Raw genomic sequence first — 25955 nt, 5'->3', positions numbered from 1 at the left:
TTTGAGTAGTTTGATAATGAATTACATCTTCCTGAGCCAATTAGAGATACGACCACAGCTCAGATCTTGAATGGTGAAGCCGTCTGCACTGGGGAAGAGAACTGGTTCTGGATGAGAATCTAAATGAGATGGACTTGTCCTCTGCTCCATGGGTTCAGGGATCACAACTAAGGGTTCATGAATTTGGGTGGAAACTGTTTACATCTTTGTTCTCATTATTCTCTAACAGAAATTTAGTGTTTCCTTCAAGTAAGTATTTAGGCAGCAAACCACAGCAGTGGTGTCAATGTCTGTGATTTTATTGCTGAAACAATCTTAGTTATTTTCATTTCACCTACAGTTGTTGCAAATATCACAAAATGTTTTTTATACTTACTTGTAGTAATTATTAGGTCCACTACTAGGGTTTTTTTTTAATATATTAACAATTACATGCATATATTACTATGTCACCTAATGTAAATATTGATAAATATATTTCAGATAAATCTGGGTTTTTTTAATCCAAGTTTTTCATTTGATAAATTTAGAAACACTATTCTGAGAAGGGGTCAGACCCCTGAAGGCTAAGAGCCCCTGAGGGAGTGTGTGATTTAAATGATGTTCAGACAATGAGGGTCTGCCCAGGACGGAAGTATCTAAAAGGTCACACAGCATAAAGCGGGCACAAGGGCTAATTCTCTCTCTCACTTTATATCTAGTCAGTTCAGTGAGGTTAGAGTGGGCATTTGGGGTCTTAATTCATCTCAAAAAGACTAGATCCAATCTTATTTCATACCTAGCTCCCGAAAGTCCAGGACTGTGTTTTACAGGAATTTATTTATAGAAAGAAAATGATCACAGATAATATTATGGGTACCGTCAATGCCCTCTGAGGTATGTGATGGTAGATTTTGATTAAACTTGATAGCAATTTGACTATGAGATCATGTTTCACTTACTTGGTTGCAATATAAGATTTTGCTTTCTCAATATAAGAAAGAAATTTCTTCTTCCTTAACCATAACTTTTTCTGGTATTGCACGTGTAAGGCAAGAAGTGTGAGCTGGCATGGGCCCTGCTGGGAATCCAATCTGCGTCTGCAATGTGTTATAGGCCTGTCACCCCAAATTGTTTATGGCGAGACATTCGTAGACTTATAGACATTTGTCAAGGTCATGCTGCTGTAAATGACCCTCAGTTTGGAAACTGAGAACAATCTTTTCACAATAACTTTTCTCCGAATAGTTTCTGTTAGCTTCAAGTTTTCTTAGCTACCTGAGAAGCTAGCCACCAAACTTCAAGGACAACAAATTAAATCAGACAAGAGCTCTGGCCAGAGAACAGCAGATGTATGTGACTCGGTCTCTGACAAAATGCTACATACAAAATATGAGTGGGGTATCTGTTATGTATAACATCTATCGACAGAAGGTTAGAATGCTTAGGAGAAATGAGGAAAAGGAAATTGGAAATAGGAGAAATATGGGCTACTTTTTAAAGCAGAAATTATAATGACTGATTGTAATGCAAACTCTTTTTTCTCGCCAATTAGTGTTAAGAAATCAGGACCTCTGGAAAATCTGAAATAATCAGTTGTGATGCAATTTTGGTATATTTTAACAATCTAGTTATAATTTCTTCAACTTCTAGAATACTTAACTATTAGGCTTGTTATAATTACAATTCAACTCTCTCTTTAAAGAACAAAGTTCTTTTTCTCTCACATTTAGTTTTCTTATTTAGGAATAGAATTGATAGTGAGAATATTTAGCCTCTTTTATCTGGGTATATTATTTTGACAATAATCAATTAATTCATTGAAATCTACTCATTTTAAAGGATACTAGTTGAAGATGAGAAGACATGGTTTCTGTCTTCCAGGAACTCTCAATCAATTGGAAAGACTGCTGTGAAAACAACTTTATAATACAAATTGGGAAAAATGTACTAAAATAGAAACTAACTCAATTGGTGTCCCCCTGACTCTGGACAATAACAGCCTCCACTCAAAAGGAGTGTTTCCTACTCTCAAGGAGCTCTAAGATAGGATAGAAGGTAAGATACAAACATGTAAAATGATATAAACATGTACAAAGCAAAATAAAATACATACAAACACAATTAGTGCAACTAAAGATTGAAGAAGCTTAAAAACTGGGTCACGTTAAAATTCCCTTAGCCATTGGGCTCACTTAATTTTCGAGGCTAAGTCAACGGTATATTAAACATATTAATGTATTATTACATCTCACTTCAAATATAGTGTGTGCTACTTAACAGAATTCTATGATTTGTTGACTTTTAATTAAACATTAATCTCAAATTTGCAGTTTCATTTTGATTTTCTTCCAGGATTTAAATATTTTGTTGCCCCTTGCAAAGTTATCAGGCCCCAGGCCCTGTGCCTGCAACACCCAGTGGATGGGCATGCCGCTGAGAACACTGAGGGATGATGTACTCATGCAGTGGCCTTTAGGCCAGACAGAGAGATTTCTGAGATTCCACGGAGTTGCTGATGGAGGCAAGGGTAGCCCACAGCAGGGAACTTGCATGGACAAAGTCTTGTGGATGGCAGATACTGTTGGCAGAGGAATGTGTAGTTCAGCGAGATTGCCAAGCTATGGAGTCTCCAGGCAACTGAGAACGTTGTTGAAAATTTCAAAGCAAGGATAGCTACTATCCGAAAATTGAGTCACCTACTAATTTCCAGCTACAATATTTGTTAATTATAAGATTAAGAACGGTCCATGTACATCTTTTTAAAATTAATGTAATCATAAAGAGTGATTCATCTGTAAAATATTCTCATAGTTGGCATATCTATGGGGAATTAATATTTCCCAAATATGGTCCAGCCTTCCTTTTATTATAAGTTACAATTCACTTTAGGCTTTAAAACCACTTAAGAAAATAGTGGAGTCAGATTGTTTCTTTCTAAGATTATTTTCCACTTAATAAGTCACATGATGTTAGTTATTAAAAAATGAATCATTCTTAATTAGATTAGTCCCTTTCTTCTTCCTTCCTTCTTTCACGCCTTCTACAAACATTTATTTCATTTACACAATACATATATCCAATATTGTGCTATGAGGGCTGTGGAAACAATGATAAATAATAAACAGTTTGTTCTATCAAGACATCTTCTAATAGTGGGGAGAGACAGGTTAAAATAATTAACAGTGTTTCAGAAACAGTTACAAATGACAATACGTAATCACTAGGTATATGACAACACATACTAGGTATGACATACTAGGTATGACAATACGTACTAGGTATAGCAAGACCTAGTGATTATTTGGATGGACAATTGTTTTTGTCTGGGAGAGGGTATTGTTCTGGGAAGATCTGACAGATTCAACTATACATGACAGGATGCTAGAAACAGTGTCATCCATTTACCATAGAATTAAATTCACTTCAATATGACCAAGCCTAATATAATTTTCTTACATGTCACTACTATATACACCCATTTTTAGAGTGGAGAAGTATGTAAAAGTCCTTGTGACTTAACTTTTCTCTGCACATTTAAGGTATACATCCATTTTTTTTAAGAAATAAATGAACATTTGGATTGCAGAGTACAATTTAATCTGTACATGGAATGTATTTTATATAGTCTACTGATCAATGGATATTTCTAAAAGAAAAGCACTTATAAGTGACTTCGATAAAAGTAAAACCTTCTTTTACATACTGAATTGTTTCAACTCACTACGTTTCTATTTATTCTGGGGGGAAAAAAAGGATTTCATTATCTGAAAGAGCCACTACATTTTTTCTTTTGTCAAACATAATTTGGAGTTCTGTGAATCATATTTTAGACCGCCTGTGATACATGCAGATTAAACCACATCTATCATTGTTACGCATTTTTCTTTCAAAGCTACAAAATTTTAAAAAGCCTCACAATTATGTACGTTTCTGCACTTTCTCAACAAAAACTGAGACACTTGGAGTTAGGAAGTTTTAGTCACCTTAGCTCCCTCACCACCACCTCTTCTGTTGTCTGCAAAACTACTTTGTTTTGTGGCATATCTTATCACTGCTAATGCATGATTATCGTGTTTGTGTTTATAGAGAAAGGAAGGAGAGATTGGAAAAGCAATAAAGGTGAAAATCCATTATTCTTGGAGAAACTAGTTGAATAATTTTATTCCATTGATTGACTGGCTATACGTAATCTGTCTTAATTCTTCAGTACTCTGAACTCTATACTGAGTGTTGGTCAATAGGCCATGACTTCTGGAATCTGACAAAACTAGGTGAAAACTGAAAAATTAGTGCATTGCTTATTTGATCTATATGATTATGAAATTGGATTGCTATGTTCCAGACTGATAAAGACAGCCTTATTTCAAATCCTTATTGCCATTGAATAACATCTCATTTCAGACGCTGTATGCTGCCCACCAAGCAGTCATCCTTTTTTTTCTTTTTCCCCTGAGGGACCTCAGCTATGTTCAAAAGGTATTTACTTCTAGAAGGTCCACCTATTGATTCAGGGTAGAATGTTTTTGTATCACTCTCAGGAAAATTCTGATTGATATTGACTAATATTAGTGATCCCTCTTTATAGCTCTAACCAACAAATGACAGAGAGACAGATGGCGTCCTTCATATAAGGTTCTCTTTCTCTTTAAAAGAAAGCAGCAAGAAGAGAGGCCTTTTATTGTGTGTTTGTTGCCAGTTCCACCTCAATGAGGGTATCAAAATACAGAGGAAGATAAGACCAAGAAAAACATAGAAAACAGAATTGGAGCCTAGATGTGGACTTCCCAAGTCTTTACATTGGAAAAAATAACATTCTGTGCTTTTAAATTGCATTTTCTGTTTCCTGCAGTTTTAAACTTTCCAACTGTTACACATAAACTTTGTGCTTATATAAGATCAATGTGGCATTTCCAGGAGCATCTAAGAAAGTAGAATGATCTTCAGCCACAACTTGGGAACAATTAACATACATGTGGTAGGTAGGAAACGGGGAGTGTGTAAGGGATATGGGGAGACATGAGGGAAAGTCTGTTAGAAGCGTCAACATTGCCTTAAACCCACTAATGGTCATGCAGAATGAGTCCAGTTATTGCTTTGAATAGAAATTTCAAAGCAATCTCTTTCTCTCTCGTTCCTTCTCTCTCTTTCACACATACACACACAGGAATTTGCATATAGATATGTATCGGTGTGTATATATATGCACACTATATATATGATTAGATATATGATATATGATACGACATGATATATATATATATATATATATATAAACACATACCCTGTTGGTCAAATAGAATACATTATATTTTAGAGGAGAAGCATTTTCTGGGGAATAAAGGCAATATTGTTTGCTAAAACTGCATGAAACAGAGAAACAGTAGTTTTAATCCTGGTTAGCAAACCAAAGGAAAAAGAAAAAGAATGCCCAACTCTAATGAGAACAGAAATGTTATGTGTATAGTTGCAAACTATTATAAATTTAGTCCAAATTATAAAATAAATACATATTGTGTCTAAATTGAAGAAGACAAATTTTGACATATACTTCTGATTTTACTTTTAGAAAAAGAAATCTGCTTATCATAAGATGTTCACATAGAGGCAATGTCCATGTCTAACTAATTATAGTTATTCAGACTGTGCATTGTGTTGCTTTTAATTTTATAATTCTTTTACTTTCATTATCTGCAGAACGTACATAGTAGTATAATTCGGCAAGTAGAAACATCCATCTTGTAAAAATAACTTTTTATTTTAGGAAAATGATAGTTTTTAATTATTGAGCACCTCTTATGTAATAGCCTGCTTTTAATTATTGAGCATCTCTTATATATCATCCTGTACCATACACAAGGTGCAACCTCCTTATATACGTTTCATGAGGGACTGAGGAGGCACACACATATGCATATTAAAAAGATTGGTTAGTACAGTGGTTGAAAGCATCAGCACTGGTGCATCCTGCCTGGCCTCAATCCTGGCTCTCCTACTTAGACGCTTTATGAACTTCAGCAAATTTGCTGGCCTCCCTTTGTCTCAGCATTCTCATCTGTGAAATGGGTGTCATAATAGTATCTTCCATGCAGGCTTGCTGTGAGTATTGAATGATTAATACATGTGCTTAGACACTTCTTGGCAAAAAATAAGTGTTCGTTAGCACTAGTATTTTAGATTTCATTTTAATTGATGTTATTATTATCATTTGGTTAAAAATAAACAGTGTTTTGGGAAGATACTAAATTAACACACGCAACTGTTTTCTTTCTGTAATTTGGTTTTTTCCATTCTTCAAAATATCTAACACAGACCACATTGTTGGCATCTGTAGCTATGTCTAACCTCTCCCCACTTTTTTAGGCTAGTTACCCTTATTCTAAAGTAATTTTATTTGTGTGTTATTAAATCTACTTAACCTCGTCATTTGCACCCTGAGTTGAATTTCTTCCTAAATATATAGAATCTATTCCAAATAAGCATATTTTAAACTTCTGTTACATATAATTTTTCTCATATTATCTATATAAGAGTAATTTACTCCATGTTGAAATTAATGTAAAACTAGCCACAAAGAACAAAATGGAATCAAGTGCCTTGGTCTTAGACTGGAGCAAGATATTTGGTTAGTTCATGACACGAGAAACCCCAGACAACATTTCCATCCTTCATCCGAAATGGTCCTCTGCTTACAGAATGTTTTGAGGTCAATTACACATTTCTGTATGGCATAAATAATTTATATTTTTGCATTAAGTCAAGAGTAAAAAGTACCAAATATGTTCCACGGAAATAGTTTAAAATCACTGAAGTTGGTACCACATAGATGTCTAGCACAAACTTGAGACCAATTTTAATTTTAATTTGAAAAACAAATTACCATCATCAGGACACAAGCATTTCCTGGAAGGATACTTCACATTATAAAATGGTGATTGGTTCTACTGATTTCAGTATGGATAATTGCATGCATATTCATATATTTTAAAGTAGTTTTTTTAAATTCTATGTTATGTGACTCATTATTTACATAAAGGTATCTTCTAAATTAAAGCCATCTGTGGGAAGGGTTGAAAATTTAGAATTCTGTTTATTGTTTAAATGTCTTCTTATTTTTCTTTCTCTGTATCCCACTTTCCTCATTAACGACTTGATGTTCTCAAGATGGAAACTATAGAATAAGTATTCCTCTTTTCATTGCATTCATCTTTCCATTCCTGTTACTAAAAGTAAAAGGAATATTATCAATTGTCTTCCATGGTATTTCATGTCTGATTTCATAAATTTTGAAGTATTTTCATATCATTTTAACTTTATTTTCTCTTTGCTATATAAATAGCACACTCTTTGTAATGAGAACAAATAGTTTTTCATCATATTTTTCTTTAATAAATGAGATTTATCTTTAGATTCAAGACCAGACTTTCAGTTTGAGAAATAACTCCTTTATTTTTAATTAACTGGATGTTGGTGGTATGACCTCCACTAGAAGTTTCTTTAATCCAAAGGTATATTAAATAACAAAAGTAATTGAAAAAGTAAAAGGAGCAAATTATGATATGAGGCATCTGTTTTTGTCCTCCAATACTATTCAGGTTGACCTTAGAACTTGGACATAATAATATTAAAAAACCCCGAGGTGGAAGAAAAGAAATAGAAATCAGCCTGAGGGCAACATGGAAGATTAAGCTTGTACATACAATCTATATCTTGCTAAAAACACACAGAACATTCTGGATAAAATATAACATAAAATTTTAAATATATAGCCCAGTTTGAAAGACAGAAAAATGCCCTGGTGGTAGAAAGGAGGAGAGAAGTCAAAGCCAGACCTTGATGGCTTCAGAAGACACAGAGGTTCCAGGGACTGGATTTTCATTTCTAGCACCCATGCACGGCCCATAGAGCAGTCTGGGCTTTTACTCACCAAGACATGAGCAATAAACTGGGGCCTTCAAAGTATTTCCTCCTGACCCCCACACCCCAGTAGTCATACTACGGTACTAAATTTATACTAATTTTATTTGGATTTAAGTAGACTGAAGATATGATTGAGTGTTTTATATCCTTTTTAGACTCGGCTCCCACTTACTGGTGTTTCATTTTCTTTTCAATATTTTTCTTAAACTTTGAAATAAAATATATCTTTATGTTGCACCATTTTATATTAAGGTTCTGGACTGAACTGTGCCAACCCCCCTTCATCAACCCCCCGCCTCCACTTCCTTTATATGTTGAAGCCCTAATCCCCAATAATTGAAATGTGACTGTACTTGGAGATAGGGTATTTAAAGAGATAATTAAGTTAAAATAAGGCATTAAGGTGGACCCTAAACCATGTGATTGGCAACCTTATAGGGAGAGGAAATTTGGACATGAGCGGAGACACTGGGAATGTACCTACAGAGAAAAGAACATATGAAGACTCAGCAAGAAAGACGCCATCTGCCAGCCAAGGACAAGTCTCGGAAGAAAGAAAACCTGCCAACACCTTGATCAGGGACTTCTAACCTCTGGAACAGTGAGAAAATAAATTTCTGTTGTTTAAGTCACCAAGTTGGTGGTATTTTGCTATGGAAGCTCCAGCAAACTAATATAACTACCTAGGTGAAATTGGAGAAAAGATGAATAACAAAATCATGCCTAGATGACTTGACTTTTACATTTGTTTTAAAGCAAATTTTCTTGCTTGAGGAATTTATAATTTATCAAATTCATGTTATATTTCATTTTATATACTTTTAATGTGGCCAAATGTATCTCTCTCTTTTTTTTTCTTTTTCATTTAGAGTTTGAGCTTTCTGCTGTTTTAAGAATTCTTCCCAGGGCTGGCCCGTGGCCCAGTGGTTAAGGTCACACGCTCTGCTTCAGCGTCCCAGGGTTTTGCCAGTTTGGATCCTGGGCGCAGACATGGCAGTGCTTGTCAAGCCATGCTGAGGCGGCATCCCACATGCCACAACTAGAAGGACCCACAACTAAAAATATCCAACTATGTACCACGGGGCTTTGGGGGAAAAAGGAAAAATAAAATTTTTTTTTTTTTTAATAAAAAGGATTCTTCCCTGTTCCAAAGTTACAGAGAGCAGTGTATATTCTCGGTAAACTTCTGAGTTCTGGCCTGGAGAAAATCCTTGCCGTAACTGCAACTCTTCTTATCAAAAATTAGAAAAAGGCTCTGAATTTTACCAAAAAAGCACATATTTTTCACAAGTAACTAGTTAATTCAAGTCCGTATTACCAGGATTTTAACATACTACTTGACAAAGTATTGTCACACATTTCTCTTCTCGTCAACACCTCGAGCATTAAATGGAAACAAGGGCCATCTGACTCCTTGTACTAGGATGAGAAACCAAATAATATCACTTACAGTTCTGGGAAATGTTATGTGTATGATCTCATTAATTAAACTTTACCATAAGATTGGAATAGCTTGTATATTTCCATTTGATCAATGGAGACTCTCAGCTCCTTAGCTCTGTGTTTACTGCCTGAAGAAGAAGTTGCATGGATAGAGTTAATCTTTTGCTTCCACTTACCAGGTTGTGCCAGGAAAGTCTCCAAAATGTATTGCTTTACTTTGGTTTTTATGAGCAAAATAGGAAGACTGATTAGCTTGTTTCCTCATCCTTACCCTATCTACTCATATATCTTCCTTCTAACTCAAAATCATAACGTAAAAGGTGAGGAAACAGAAATCTATTGAAGTGAAATATTCTATCTTTCTTGATTTAAGCTGTGTAAAATCACAGCACTAGAGAGGTATAATCAGAAATATTCATCAAAAAGAATTAAATTGGGACTTTTAAAGGATATGCAAACTCTTGAATTTATAGGCACAGTTATAAATACTTAGGGCCTCACCAAGAGAATGACAATAGTAGCTAATATTTATTGAGAATTCATTATACCAGGTACTGTATTATGCACATTGTGTGCATTATTTCAATTATTCTTAGTTATAATAGGAATTAAACAATAATAGTGAGCAATTATTTAGTAGTATTATGTGCCAAGTATGGTGCTAAGTATATGCTACATATTTTCTTTTAAAGTACACATTTTGGGATAAGGGCATGGGGTTTTAATGAAGAAAGTAAAAGAAAATCCATGTGAATATTTCCAAGTAATTTTAACAATACAAACTCTAACAAAATAAATATTACAATTTTTATAATTCAATTTTGTTGAATTTTTCATCTAATTAAAAAAGGATTTACCACATATACTCTTTACTTTTAACTGTCTGGAACCATACTTAAAATTAATTTATAAGATTTATTTGCTAAGAAATCCTGATTGAAATCTTGAGACTTCTGTTTTAGACTTTAGACTTGGAATATCAATGTTTTTAAAGGAAATATTTTAGGGCTAACAAATACATTAAACATAAATATAAGTTTGTGTGTATCATTTTTACTATTTTTCTGTTACTATTTTCAGTAACTCAGGCATATATGCATATTCGTGTTCTGTATTGCATACCCATAAAAACGCAATGTACACACAAAAGTCTGTGTGGATCTGTATGATGAATTATATGGAACACTCTAATAAGAGTCTTTTAGTCTAGAGGGAAAATTATGTGAAATACTTTAATAAGCGCCTGTTAGTCTAGAGGCAGATTTTATCAGCTCACTATGCAAAGTGAATTTACCTGATAAATTGGAATATAATTTAGATGCAAGACTTTAGTCATATGCATCTACGATTTTTCTTTCTTTTTTTTTTTTGAGGAAGATTAGCCCTGAGCTAATATCGCTGGCAATCCTCCTCTTTTTGCTGAGGAAGACTGGCCCTGAGCTAACATCCGTGCCCATCTTCCTCCACTTTATATGTGGGATGCCTACCACAGCATGGCTTGATAAGCAGTGCCACGTTCATACCCAGGATGTGAGCTGGTGAACCCTGGGCCGCCAAAGTGGAACGTGCGCACTTAACCACTGTGCCACCAGGCCAGCCCCTATGATTTTTATTTCTCAATCTAAACTTCAGGTGCATTTCGATAACCAGATTTAATAAAAATAAATAGCCAAACTTAGATTTTTTGCTATATTGTATGAGATCCAATATGAAGGAATCACTTAAAAATCTTTTATTTTGACTCAACAAAAGAAATGTACACCAACTTCTGAGTCCTAATATCCTGCAGTATCTCACAATAAAAACCTTCCTTGAATAACATCTGCATTTAAAAAAAACTAAAACTAAGAATCTACTCATATTTTATTTTTCATTAAACTGAATCATGTCATGGAAATGGAAAGAATACAAAAATTGCTTTAGCCATAGAGAAGAGAGATGTTTACAATTAGTTTTTAATCATGGAAGTTGAATGTTGGGGTCTGTATTAAAAGATTTAAAATCAGTGTCAGAAGATTTGGAATCAGGCTCTAAAAAATATTTCTAATGTAAGCAGCTTAAATCATTTATTTTTATCCCTTCATTTCAATAATTAAGAAATCAGCTCAAACACCTTGTTGCATAACTGAAAAGGCGTGGTAAGAGTTCTTTCATTGTGTGGCTTAGTCATAGAACTATGTAAATCAGATTTTCTGAGGCTGGTGAAAAAGGTGTAATATTTCATAGAAGTTGTTTGAAGACATGGAAATGCCAGTTTGGATTAAGAGAAATCCCTACATCTAGTTTTTTGCCCATTGGGCTCTTTTTTACCATGACAAAGAAGCATCCTCCATAGCACATGTATTTGATACTTAAAATTAACATGTGTTATCATGAAATATGGAGAACTGTAAAAGGATCATATCATTTTTAAGATCTTCAGCATGATAACAACTATTCTTGGAATTGAATAGAGAGTTTGGACCACATCCGTTCCTTTTAATCATTATCTCAGTAATTTAGACTGAGGTTGTGCTAATCAAGTTTAAAATGTTGTGAAACTGAATTATTTCAAAAAGCATCATTGTACTTTCTGACCACTATTTGAATGATTCCCTTCAACCTATAAAGTGTAAACTGTATCTTTGGACAATAGGATATTAAAGGAGAGATTCTGGGGATGGATGATAAAAGAAATCTGATACTGTATCTTAATTTGGAATATGAGTAAAGCTTTGACATGTGGGAGAATAAAGATAAATCAGTCAAAAAACATCCGTAAGATAGGTTTATCAGCTCAAATTATCTTGACCTAATATTTTATGTTATGGGGTATCTGATTTAGCATAAACAAATATTGGTGTCAAAAGAAACAATAGCGCATTGACTTGTCACAACCCATACTCTTGATGGAAGATTTATAATCTGAGTGGACTGAAAGAATCATTCACTCAGCAGGAGCAGAAATTATCATTCAGTTTGCAAATGAACATTGACACTAAAAGAAGTCCTGCATCTGAGCAAATAATAACAATAATAATTATGTTTATTTAGTAATCATGATGTACCAGGCACTATTTTAAGCAATTTATTTCAATAATTTATTTCAATCTTGCAACAATCCTATGGGTTAGGTTACAAATATCATGCCCAAAATGGAGGCAAAGATTAAATCACTTGCCCAAGATTGGGTAGCTAAGTCATACAGCCAGAATTTCAACTCAAGAAGTCAGTTTTCAGTGTTTGTAATCTTACTCAGTACTCTATGTCCCCTTAACCTTAACACTTGTACTGCTGGCTGAAGTAGTAGATTAACCCCAATAACTAACCCTTGGGCAACAGACTTTGAAACCTGCTTCCCAACCAGAGCCATCAAGCCTTGCTAGATAGTTCTGCCTAAGCTGGTTCTACTGCTGCTATTCCCTGCAACAACAACCAGTATTCCTCTGCCAAGTGCACTTTCAGTGGCAGGCAAACTGACTCCAGCTGACCTAATGTCTCTGCTGTCACCAAGCACTCAGATGGCGGATCCCAGAACCTTCGTCAACCTGTTCTACTGGAGGAGACTCGGGCCATAAAAGTCCCGGCTTGTTTGGTAGAAATCTTGCATCACTGAACATATCTTGAGAAGGCGGGGTGGCTAGGACAGGTCACTCTGCCTGGAGATTTCTTCTCTGAGATACTTGGTGCTACTCTGCCTTGGCGAGTGACTTTCATGACACACAGATGCTCTGAGAAAATACCCAAGTAAGGTTGAAGCAAGGTAAGACTGTGTCTCCTATCCTGACACGAGTGAGCAGCACACCAGGCTAGCTGGATAGTACAACTTATGGGAACGGTCTTACAGAAATAGAGACTGATTTTCTTCTGATGGTGGCCACTTGGGAACATGAGCACAAAACTCCAGAAAAAGGGACATTTCACTTAAAAACAGATGAGCAGAAAAACTGTTGACTTAATTGCTAAACAGCAAATGATGGAAAAGTACCATAATCTGTACTAAAAGGAGATATTTTAAATATTGTAACTAAAAATAGAATAGAACACAGAAATCAGTAATGCACCAGCCAAGTTACTTCTCGCTTAATTGAATAAAGCAAAGCAGCAAGGCCAATGAAAATGCTGGTGTGACATTTCAGATTTGAGCTTTGTTGATTTTGCCAACACTTTGCATCCCATTGAAGATTTGTTGGCTCTACCACCTGGCCTAACTACTGAACCTGTGTCAGCCAGAAGGATGGGAAAATGAATCAAATAAATGAGACACCAGAGACAGCGTTCAAATGAGTATCTAACTCTCCCTCCTTGCAAAATGCTGAGTTATACAAATGACAAGACACAAATCACCTGATTCTGCTGAAAGAGAAGGAGAGAGGACGGCATTGTAGAAATCTTTCTAGCCATAAATTGTTTTAAGTCAGATTTTGGCAGTTGAAAGGATAAATCCATGTTCTCTGAAAATTCATTTGCGTAGAATATCTTCTTTCTTAAACATAAATACATATTAATTATTACTCAATGATATCTTAATTCTTTAGAGCTTTGATCTTAATATACATATTCCTGGATGGATTATGTAGCATATACCCCTCCCTCTAGGTGTGTATTTTCCTCTCCTACTTTTGAAGAACAAATAATTTTGCTTTCCAAGGACCAAAGGAGAAGGTAGCTGTAGGGGTCATTATTTCAAGAGATCAGAGGAAGCTAAAATAGCAGCAAAATAAATGTAGAAATATCATTCAAATCTCTTTGGATGAGTTTACAAGGTCTTTGAGTGGCTCACCAAGGATACTAAACAGTACGAGTTATAGACAAATTTATCTAAATATTTCCACTTCAAAGTTCCCAAACCCTTGTTATTTCAAATAGCTGGCAAAAGACAATAATATCACACATATGGATGTGCTATATATCATATCCATACTTATAGACAAATATTTACACATCTATAATGCATATAAATATTCATCTATACTTAAAAATTAATAAAGTTGGCATTCCAACTAAAACACGGAAACATCTGAAAAGTAATATAAATTGAACAAAAAGTGTAAGTCGAGTTTAGTGGATGGTTTATGCTCCATGACTACTACATAATACGTTAGCTTCACCTAGTACTTTTAGTAGGCTTTAGGGTCAAAGTTAGTAGAAGTTGTGCCTTGATGAAACTATGTGTAGTCATCTCTGATGCTATAAAATTTTACTTAGAACATTATTTTTAATGATTTGGGTTTTTTTTCTATTTTTCCTATTAATTTTCTATGAACGATTGAAGAGTCAACTGAATTTGGATGGTAAACTACTACCATTCATTTCATTCTATTGAGTGATAAAGAACAGTTTTTTCTATACATTGTTTATATTAATTTAGTGTGTATGATTACTCTAAATCTAAAAGGAAAAGAAGTATGTTGATTACATCTTATTAATTCCTAAATGACGTAATTTTGATTATACATTTCATCATGAAACAAAGTCACAAAACACATTGCAAATTGTTACATCTGCTGTATATGGTAATTTGAAATGCCTATCTATGAAAAGTTATGAAAACATGATAATGATATTGTATAAAGGGAAGTTACGGTTAAAGTAAAACGAGGAAGCAATAACCTTTCATCCACTAAATAGTATTCTATTTTTTGTGGAACAGTGTAATGCTAAAAAAAAATTGGATTCTAGACCCAGATAACCTAATTTCAATTTTTAGCTCTATTACTAATTATCTGATGGATGTGTGGGTTCTCTACGATACTTTCTGTTATTTCTAAAATAGGCATAAGACACAATTTATGGACATCAAAAACTACCTTTTGTAAGACTGGGGCAATTGATGTTTGTGCCTGTTGTCATGGTGTACTGTCTAGTTTCCCATATTTTAACCAGGTTTTTAAACAAAGGACTATTAATAATGTTTGCAATAAAACACTCTAGAATGGTTTGGCAGGACTCCCCTTTGTACTCACAGGTTCTGCACAGGCTTGCCTAGTGGTCTGTGAGATGCGTGTGCCAAGAACAGTTCTCACTGTAACATGTGGCTAAATGTGAATGATGACCCATGGTAATCCATATCTCTTTTCCTGACACTTTCTAGATGCTCTGTGCTTTAAAAGACACCATGGAGTATGATAAAAAACTATGCTTGACAGGTACTCCCTCTGGTCTCCGATGATGATGGACAGATATTTGATGCTCCTGCAGACAGTTATCCTGCAACCCAGGCAACCAACTTCCAGATAAATCAAGCAGCCAGGCTGCTGGTTGCAGTGGTCAGCAGGAAAAGTATGAAACTATAGAGTAATTAAAATATGTAAACGAAGTAGAGGCTGAATCTCAAATAGGGACACCTGAAAACCAATCTAATTTGAGCAGGAAAATAGATAGGGTTCATGATGGATAAGTTTCCTCTATATAGTTTTGTCATTTATTGTATGGTCTAAATTGATGTTTGTTTTATTTCTTGGTTACACATTAAAAAAATTACAATAAATGATTTGGCATCACTAAGTTAAACATATGCATGCTTAATGAAAAATTAAGTCTTAAATTTCTGTTTACAAAGAAAGGCAGTGATGAATATAAAACCTGCGCAAAATATTTGCCCAATGTCTGCCATGGGTTTGATAGTAATGTCAATGGAAAATAGAAGACAAAAATTTATGGAAGAAGCATTAACATCTTCTTAAAAGTTACCAGTTATTTTTAAGAAGATTACGCTCCAAGACTGCACTTACAGTGTGTAACCACAAAAGATGTATGTACATATCACTCTGCGAGCAAGACTTTTTATTTTACCAAATAAATAGTTCCTCTAAATTAAATTCATTCGTTTTTATTTTATGATTTCTGATACATGTACAAAATGTGAAGTAATGATAACTAATTATGGGCACCATAATAGAAAAAGATCTTGTCAGTTAAATGTGCAAATGCAGAGTTGACACTTGCTTAGCTCTTACAGTGAGTGTCTTATTTGATGTTGTGACCCAAACACCTCACTTGCCTCACCCTAGTCCCAGCCCTGGTTGTTATATGCTTCAAATAGAAAATTTATTAATTCCAATAAGTTCAATATTTTCATCCAGTTCATGGTATCAAAAAGAATGTTCAAAAATTCAGTCTGTCATAGCAACATATCTAATATTATTGGACATTCAGTTTAAAAATTCAACATGAAGGATAAAATTATTTGTTTCTACAACAATAAGACAAATACAAATTTAGGTGGATCATAATCTTGGGGCAAAAGCAGTGTTCTTACTGAATTAAGAATGAAATTGGAATTGATTGCGGTGCACATAATTCATAATCAGGTCTATATAATACTATGATATTCTACCATTCAAAATAAGAGCTATTGCCACTTTTATAAAGGCTTTAATTGAGTTACCAACTACATTTTTTATTGGTAATCAAGATGGTAGTCAAGCTAATGTTGAATACAAAAAAGAATTAAAAATTTAAAATTTCAGCATGCCAAAGCACGAACATTTTCTCTTTGCCTCTATCAAACAAATTTTAAAATATGCCTTTGAAGGACAGTTTATCTTTTAAAAGGGTGATATGAAGAAAAATGTAGCAAGTAACACAGAAAAACTTATGTATTTCTTATTTCTTGCTGCATAAAACATTACCACAAGACTTTGGATAAAACAATAGACATTTGTTAGCTGACAGTTTCTTTGGGTTGGGAGTTAGGCACAGACCTACCAGGGTCCTCTTACATGCTACAATCAAGATGATAGTCAGCTCTGCTGTCTCATTTTCAATCTGAACTGGGGAAGGATCGACTTCAAAGCTCACAGGCTTTTAGGCACAATTCAGTTTCTCGAGACATGTTGGACTGATGGCTCCAGTTTCTACCTGCTGTTAGCTGAAGACCACCACCAGCTCCTCACCATGTGGCCTCTACACTATGGCAGCTTGTTTCAGCAAAGCATGAAAACCAAATAGGCAGTAGAGGGAATCTGCTAGCAAGTGCAGGTCACAATCTTACGCAACCCAATCATGAAAATTACATTCCAAAACTTTTGCTACTGTCTATTGGTTAGAAAAAAGTCGCTACACCAGCCAACACTCACAGGGAGAGGACTCTACAAAAGACGTGATTTTCAGGAGATGAGAATGATTGAGAGGCAACTTAGAGTCGGAAGAAACAGGAAAGAAAGAACAAAGTTTGAAACAAACAAAAGAAGGCCAGGAGAAAGGGAGGGAAGGAGGAAGAATAGGAAAATAAGATGAAAAGAATAAACACAAAGGAGAAAAAAGGAGATGAGAAATGAACCAAACAAAGTACAATTAAAGTTAAGCAAATAAAAAATGAATCATTAAATTTTAAAGTCTACTATTGGGGCTGAAATTGCATGCTTTGAGAAATAGGTTATTTATCTTACAAGGTCATGGAATAAAGTCACCAAAAAAATCAATTAGTCCTCACTCAAAATGAGAGAAGCAGTGAAGAAAATTTATAGGTGGATATATATTTCTCTACTTGAATAATAATGGAGAAAAATATGGGTATTTTGTCCCCATCAAAACCATGATTTTTAAAACTAGAAAAATAAGTTATTTTTCCTGAAAAAAACTTTGGTCATGGTTACAGGAGTAAAATCTTTTCCCAAGACTTATAAAGTACGTGAAGATCTGTTAGCCTTGTGTATTTGTTCTTGCTTTGTTCCCAACTCAGCCTCAAAATTCCACATGTATGACTGGTTGCGTTGTTGGAAGCCTAGACAAACATTTCCTCAGTATTATAATTATGTACACTTCCTGCAGATAATTGATTTATTCATATAGCTTTGGAAGAGATATGCTGAGTCTTGTTCTCTCATGTAAAAGTTGAAAATCAATAATTATTTCAGGATATTATGAGAATTAACAATAAAACTGCTTAGCACTTGGTTGAACACTTAAGTGATGTCTACTATTTATCTGTTGAATGAATGAATTAGTATTATATGGAATTATATAAACCCTATATCAGACTGAACTAGAGGGAAAAATCTGGATTTTATAATTTTAATCTTGGCATCAAAATCAACTTTTGGTTGTGAAACATCCTATTGTAATTTGCTCTTTTTTCTTTCTCTGTACACTGGAAATTTTAGAAAGAGTAGTAAAAGATTGTCAGGTCCTTCATTCATTCAACAATTATTTGCTGAGGGTGTCTAGGTATCAGGCCCTTTCTTGCCTCTGAGGACCAAGCAGAGAAGAAGGTGACGGTGCTGTCTCATGGAGATAACGTTCCTGTTCACGTGTAGGCATGTATGGAATAAATGCATATACACTCTAGTTAGAATTATCTTTATAAATTTATCTTTACGTTTATAATTATCTTTATCAATTATCACATAACATTAATAAGCAGATTTATGCCTTATTGGCAATATAAATATTCTTAGTTTCATTTATAATATACATTGATAGTTACTTATTTCTTGCAGCCTCAGAGATTTCTTCCTGCACTTTATCTTATACATTGCTTCCCAATTTCTGCAGAATCAAAATGACTTAGATGTAATGTTCTGGCCAAAACAATACAGCTAGAAATTCGATCAAAAATATAATTCTCACAAAGGCAAGTCACGCAAAACAGAAAGAGAATAAATGGCATGCTGGCAACTTTTGCCATAATTTTCCCTCTTCAATTAATCAGACACTCAATTGGCTTGAAAAAGTATCTATCATCTAAGACAAGCCATCCATCTTGGCTGGCACCTAAAGTAGATGGGCCATTCTTTTACTTTGTAGCACTTCTGCTATATAAACCTAAAAGTATAAATGAAATTCAAGACACACAAGGTTAAAGAAAAGCAGAGTCAGGTTTCATCTTCTGCAATAGTGTTAAATGGTCAAGGTGAGGAACAAAAGTAATATCCATGTTTTGTGAAATATAAGGGAAATGTCAACCAGCATGTCAAGAAGGATGAATATAACAGAAATTCACCTATAGAGAGAAGTTTGTCTACACAGCATTTTCAACAAATAAATCATATATTGTTTTCTGCTCTTAGATCAAGCAGTGAGTCAATAATTTGTAGTAAGTTTTGATTTGACCACTTGAGTTGATATGACCACATATTTGACTGAATTTGCTTGTTTGAAAACTAAGATATTTTGTATTACTTCTAATGAAATTATTGTTTATATATAATTTTGGATTTGGTGATATTGAGACATTCTGATGCAATGCAGTTTGTTCTGGATGCTTTGCCTTCCTGTTCCTGTGAGTTAGAAGGTCCCTTGGCGACTCATTAGACATTAAAAAGAAATTCCAATGTGTTTTAATCAAGTAGAGGTACAGACAGCAGTGCTCATAAGAGACAGAGAGCCTGGTTCTTCTTCTAATACTTTGTTCTAGCTTTCAGACACTTGGCCATATTCCTGCCTTTGGTCCCATGACACATCTCTATAGCCTTATAAGAATGTTTTCCTTTTGCCATTTAAATCTGGTTGTTTTGATGTCTTTTACCAACAGCCAAAGAATGCTAAATAAATTTAGGTTTTATTAATATTCCACTAAGTGTTCCAATATTGTGCTAAAGTAACTCAGAAGGAGGTTGGTTTATATTTGATAATATAAATGCCAATTTCTATTTCCAAAGATAAATTTTGCATAATGTAAATAAAATTAATTTAATAAAATATATAAAATACTTTATATAAAGTATATGATACAACATAAAATATAAAAGTAAATTAGTTATAATATAAATTTTGGTTTGAGATTCTTTAATGGAATATTCTGAGATAGACTGCTATCAAGATAAATATTACTAACGCGTTTCTAGAGAACCATGCTCAGTTCCTTTTCTAGGAACTACTATAGCTATTCTCTCTGTGTAGACTCTGTAGTCTACACATTTGAATGTTTATAGAGCATTCTATGCAGTCGACCAAATGAATCCTGGATGGTGTACAGGTGCTTATGTGTAAGTTCTACTTAATTATGACTCTCTGGGTGCCTTTAGATATAATTTCAGATTTTAGTGTACCCTAAGATGATCTTCTTGGATTCCATGATTAAAATGTCTGATTGTTAAGTAAAAGCCGTACCCATTCTCTAGCTCATTGAGAACAAATGTAAATACATTTCCTTCTCTCTCCTATCTGAACCATAGTTATCTCGACTCGAGGATAGGGAAGATCAGCAAAAATCTACTGCTTATTAGAGAAGTGAAAAGTATCTAGGGTAAATGTGATCAATTTACTTAAATTATATATAAATATAAATGTACGGCTGTAACATTAATGTTGAAGGCAATATATACATTTAGTTTATTAAGTGCCTCTTTACAACGTCATCATACATTGAAAAAGAATGACGTTTCCATATCTATTTCTATATTTGTATCTCTTTTCTATTTCATTTATATTATTAAAGTTAGAAATGACAGATGTGATTTTTTTGGAAAAGAAAAGGAGAATAAGTTAATGACAGATATGAATGAGCTGCCTTTTGGTGCGTATTTTGTGTTTTTGAGGAAGGTGCTGAGATATATAGACAAGGAACTGTTAGAGAAAACTTAGAGTGGGATGTTGATGACCCTTTTCTTCTATTGGTGAAAAAGGTAGCTGAATATAGAAAGTATATCTAAATGTACAGTTTCCTCAGGATTTTCTAGAAAATAATTTGTTCTCCCTGGAACCAGATAAGGACTGAAAACCAGAATTGGAGGAGAGGATGTTCCTGAAGTTATAAAGAGAAATGTCATGTTTTCTAAGGGCAGTTGGGTTGCAAATTGCCACCTGTAAAATGGCTCCCATTTAGGCCTGTGCCTCTATGCAGAGCTGCCTGATCCTGCTGATCCTGAGCACCTGGCCCAGAGCTACAACTAAATCTAAACTCTTGGGGGTTACAGGGGGCTGCCATGTTTACTTGGAAGAAAGCAAACACAATGTCTGGTATTAACACACTTTGAATTTAAAATTTCTTTAACTAAATGTAAATACAGGATAATCACAACTAAAACTCAATTGGCATTTTGCAGTCGGAGAGAGGAAATAGCTCTTAATATTGAATAAATACAGGGAACTACAAACAAACTTGTATCACAAAGCAGATGTAACAAGAGGTGGTCGAAGAAGGAGTTCCAGAAAGAGAAACAAGTGAAGAAAAAGAAAACCAAATAAGAGATATATTTTCTCTGACCCTGGAGACTTAAAGTGCTTATCAAGTCCCAGACAGGATTAATAAAAAATGACACACAATTCATAATATCCTTATACAAATCCTTAATTCAAAATACAGAGAAAATCTTGTAATCTTTGGAGTAGAAAAAGAAGTTTTCCTACAATGGATAGAAAATCTGCCAACCATGGGATTTCTCATCAACTCAATGGAAACTGAAGGGCATTGGAATACAATGTGTGGGTGACGGAAAGAAAGTATCTGCTGCTCAAGAGTGTAATGCACAGTCAACTGTTACAATTCCAGTTTTAACATAAAAAGGAAGCTAATATCAAACATCGGAAAAGTCAGAGTTTGTGTCTCCTGCGTGTCTTTGGACAACACTAGAGAAATTATTTTTATTTAGAATCTGGACAGAGTTGTTAAAAAATGGGAAATAAAGATAAGAAGGCAATGTAGGAAACCACGAATTTCACAATATATTTATAAACACACATTTTAGCCAATAATAGAATTAGAATTTTTAATGCATTATTTAAAAGTTATTTAGCTTTTATTGAGAGGAGTTACAATATTAGTAACTATTTAATAGTCTTGAATTAAAAATAGATGAGATAGATAAATTCAGCAAAATGCAGAAGTAAAGCAAGGATTAAAAGATACTAATTTCTCATCTAGTTGGGGGTTGAGGGGACAGGATTAGGCAAGTAAATCGTCTTCACAGGAGGGAGCCACAGGCACAAGGTACATTGTATATAGAGACCAAGAGGGACTCAAGGTCCTCCTGAACTTCGCTGAACTTTAGACAGGTTTCTTTCTAACTATAGGCTCCTTGACCTCCCTTTTTTTTAGAGCATTTACTTTAGAAAACTTGCACTTGTAAATTCTTTCTCTGCTTCTTTGAGATATAAATCTTCCCCCAGCCTCTTCCCAGTTTTACAACCCAGGAATGTCTTCCTCCAAGACCTGTGAACCATTCCTTCGAAATGTAATCATCAAGAAAGATAGACTTCTTAACAAGGTCTGGAGATCTAATGTACAGTACAGTGACTATAGCTACTAATACTACATAATATATTTGAATGTTGCTAAGAGAGTAGATCTTAAATGTTCTTACCACAAAAAAAGAAATGGTAATTATGTGACAGGATGGAGATGCTAGCTAATACAATAGTGGTAACCATTTGCAATATATACATGTATCAAATCAGCACATTGCACACCTTAAATTTTTATGGTGTTATATGCCAATTACATCTCCATAATGCTGGGGGTGGGGGAGGTAAGGCTCCTATCGCCAAGTCTCAATGGGAAGATAAGAGCCTAACTTCAACAAGCACAAATTATCAAACTCAGACGGCCTAATCACATTGACTAACCTGCCCACAAGTGTCCTCCAATACTTTTCAATTAGCTCACCCCAGAGCTTAAAAGCTCTCTCATCTTTTGTTTCAGCAAAGTTGAATTCAGTCTCTCTTTCCTATTGTAATAGTCTTGGATAAAGTCTTTGCCTGCATCTGGTACAATTTATCTTTTCTCTTTTCATGGATAATAAATTCCAAGGGAAGGAACTTAAATGATAAAAACAATGCAATAATAGGATTCACCTCAATCCTGATTAGGAATATATAAATTAAAACCACAAGGCTCCTTGTTTCAAACATCATATGGATTAAAGATTCAAGTGTTTACCACTGCGCACCATAATGCAGGGAGATGGGCATCACTGGATGGCGCTAAACTGCTACACTGTTTCCGAAAATAAATCTGCAGTCCATATCAAAATTACAAATCCATACTCACTGACCCAGCTTACTGCATTTAGGAATCTAGACTACAGAAAAAAAAGCATCAACGCCTGTGGGCATATATACAAATATATTTATTAAAATGTTATTTTAGTGGCTAGAACACGTAAATTAACTGCTCCATTCAGTGACAATAGGTTTAATAAATATGTGTTATGTCTGCATCATGGACATGCTGAAGCAAATAAAAATCAAACTAGATGTTTCTTATACTGATAACAAATAAATACTGATCAGGGGGTGAACAAATTAAAAAGAGAAATAAATTGCTGCATGTTATATGTTATATGCATTTAGTAAAGTTATAGATGAATCTCTGTGTATGTTTCTATAGAAGTGTAAAAGAATCCGGCAAACTAATACTGGTTTTCTAAGGTATTGGGGAATAAGAAAAACATTAGAAGGGCCAAGTAATACTTGCATTTTCTTTATAAAAATTTGCATCATTTCTATAGTTATTAGCAAACACATCATTTTATTACTTTAAAGTTTCACAAAGCATTTTTTTTTTCCCCAGGGGAAGATTTGCCTTAAGCTAACATCTGTGGCCAATCTTCCTCCTTTTTCCTTCCCTCCCCCTGCCTCACCAAGCCCCAGTACATAGTTGTGTATAGTTGTAAATTCTTCTGGTTCTTCTATGTGAGCTGCTGCCGCAGTATGGCTACTAACGGACAAGTGGCCTGGTTCCACACCCAGGAGACGAACCCGGACCACTGAAGAGAGGGCATGCCGAACTTTAACCTCTAGGCCATCAGGGCTGGCTCGACAAAACATTTTTAATGGGAATCTAATTTTGTTGGAATTGACTAATTCTGTATGGAAAGATTTAATGGACACTAAGTGTATGACACCTATAGGAGAAAAACTGTGCTCGAAGGGGGAAAAAATACAACACAGGCATATCTTTATAAAAATGTATTTGAAAAATTGTAATATATGTTTGTTGTTTAGAAACACAGGCCCACTAGCAAACGAATTGTTGATCATGGCAGTAGCAAAATATCCAGCTAATAATCTATGAGACTACAGGGCACATGAAGTAATTTGCCAATCTGCTTTAGAGGAAACTCGGAAAATGGAAACTACTCCAAAAATATATCCCTAGAACTTCATCTATTAGTTAAATGCTTAATCTATGTATCCATTAAATAAAGAGGTGCTATTAATGTATCCATTAAATAAAGAAAGAAAGAAACCACTTGGAATGGTTATTGTGTATTAACTTTCTTCAATACTTGGTAACTGAACTTGTTAACTGAACAAGGATCAAGTGAATAAGAATTTTGGTTTAGATCATGAATATTAAAGTAAATATTTTTAGATGTAATAATCTTCACTTTATAATAAATACTTATCAAATTAGAGAGAAACTTTATTTTGTAGTTCACCGTAACCTCCTATAATTAAGCAAGCTCCAAAGTAGAAAAGCAATGCATAATGAAACGAAGAAGTATGAAATATTTCTTAACAAACTATTGGATAGATTTTAGTTTCTCCTAATTAATTCGATTTCTATATTTTCAGCTATGTATTATTTATTTTAGAGAAATAGCATTTTTATTAATAGAGGAAATTCAATTGTGCTAATCTGCTAGAAGAGTGAAGTTGGTTCTGGTTTAAGAGCTTTCAAATGATTTCAGTAAAGCTTTCTAAGCAATAAAGTTTTGCCACTTTGTTCAATAGACAATTAAATGTTGAAGGCAATGCAGCTGGGCTTCACTCCTACGTACAACATTATCAAAGCATTAGCACAGAGGGAACAAGCAGCTCTATGAAAGCACACAAGAGGACAAATACTTCCTTTGGAAAAGCAAATGATTATCGTGTATATTTCTATTTTCATGGCAAATTGAGGTATATATGTGTGTACGTATATCAGTATGTATTTCTAAATGAGTTGAATAATATCATATACTTAAATTACATAACGCTTTTAAAAAATATGTATTTATGCTGATATCTTATTAGAGTACCCTCACAATTCAGTACTTTATCTGCATTCCTTCAACGCTCCTAGATTTGACCAAAGTTAACCAATAACATTTATGGAGAAAAAGTGCTTCTTTACTATCTTGAAGCTGTTTCTAAACCTGATTTATAGCACATGAATTGTATTTGCATTCATAATTTCCCTTCAATTATTAAGGATATTAAATGGGATTAAAATATTTTCCAAACATCACTTTTGATTGCTGGATTGAAGCTGAAGATGGGAAAAGATTTTAAAGTGGAGATAAGACACTGTTGATTTTAAGTTAAATCACTTAATCTCTGTGTAATTCCTGTTTCTTATCTTCAAATTTTGAAATAAATCTTTTATCCAAACATAGATGGCAGATGTTGATTTTAAACAAAGTAATTATCCCCTGGTTGTTGACTGTAAAACAAGATAAAACCTTCTTATTTGGTGTTCAATGACTTAGGGCCACACTTCTATTACATCTGTTTACCTAGCTTTATATCTCTTTTTGTAAAAGTAATGTTATAAAATTAATTGAACATTGATTAATTCATATTTAAAAATACTATTTAATATAAGATTAAAAATTAGAATCTTTACTCCCAGAATGAGTTTTTGGTGATTGGAAATTATCAACAAACTTAAATAACTTGTTGTTTCTTCACAGAACAATTCTGTCTTTTCTGAGGCCTCACTTTTCAGCAGTAATGTTCTTGTGGTGTAACTATTCATGGTA

At 34.1% G+C, this 25955-nt stretch overlaps 1 protein-coding gene and 1 long non-coding RNA gene across 11 annotated transcripts in view; one reads left to right on the top strand and one right to left on the bottom strand.

Moving 5' to 3' along the window:
* The window catches only part of LOC111769827 (uncharacterized), a 62103-nt gene extending 51950 nt beyond the window's left edge, over positions 1-10153 (top strand). Inside the window, exons 6-7 of one of the 5 annotated variants that reach the window (XR_011430189.1) lie at positions 1822-2037; positions 8338-10153. This is a non-coding gene — a long non-coding RNA (uncharacterized lncRNA). Of the gene's footprint in view, positions 1-1821; positions 2038-2334; positions 3690-8337 lie in introns of those variants that run through there. The other 4 variants (XR_011430190.1, XR_011430187.1, XR_011430186.1 and 1 more) reach the window with 4 other exon arrangements.
* The window catches only part of CDH12 (cadherin 12), a 937014-nt gene that overhangs the window by 448940 nt on the left and 462119 nt on the right, over positions 1-25955 (bottom strand). The gene's annotated exons all lie outside the window — the stretch shown is intronic.

Source organism: Equus caballus, chromosome 21 (genome assembly GCF_041296265.1).
Source record: "Equus caballus isolate H_3958 breed thoroughbred chromosome 21, TB-T2T, whole genome shotgun sequence".
NCBI lineage: Eukaryota > Metazoa > Chordata > Mammalia > Perissodactyla > Equidae > Equus > Equus caballus.
This window is presented reverse-complemented; position numbering and strand designations above follow the sequence as displayed.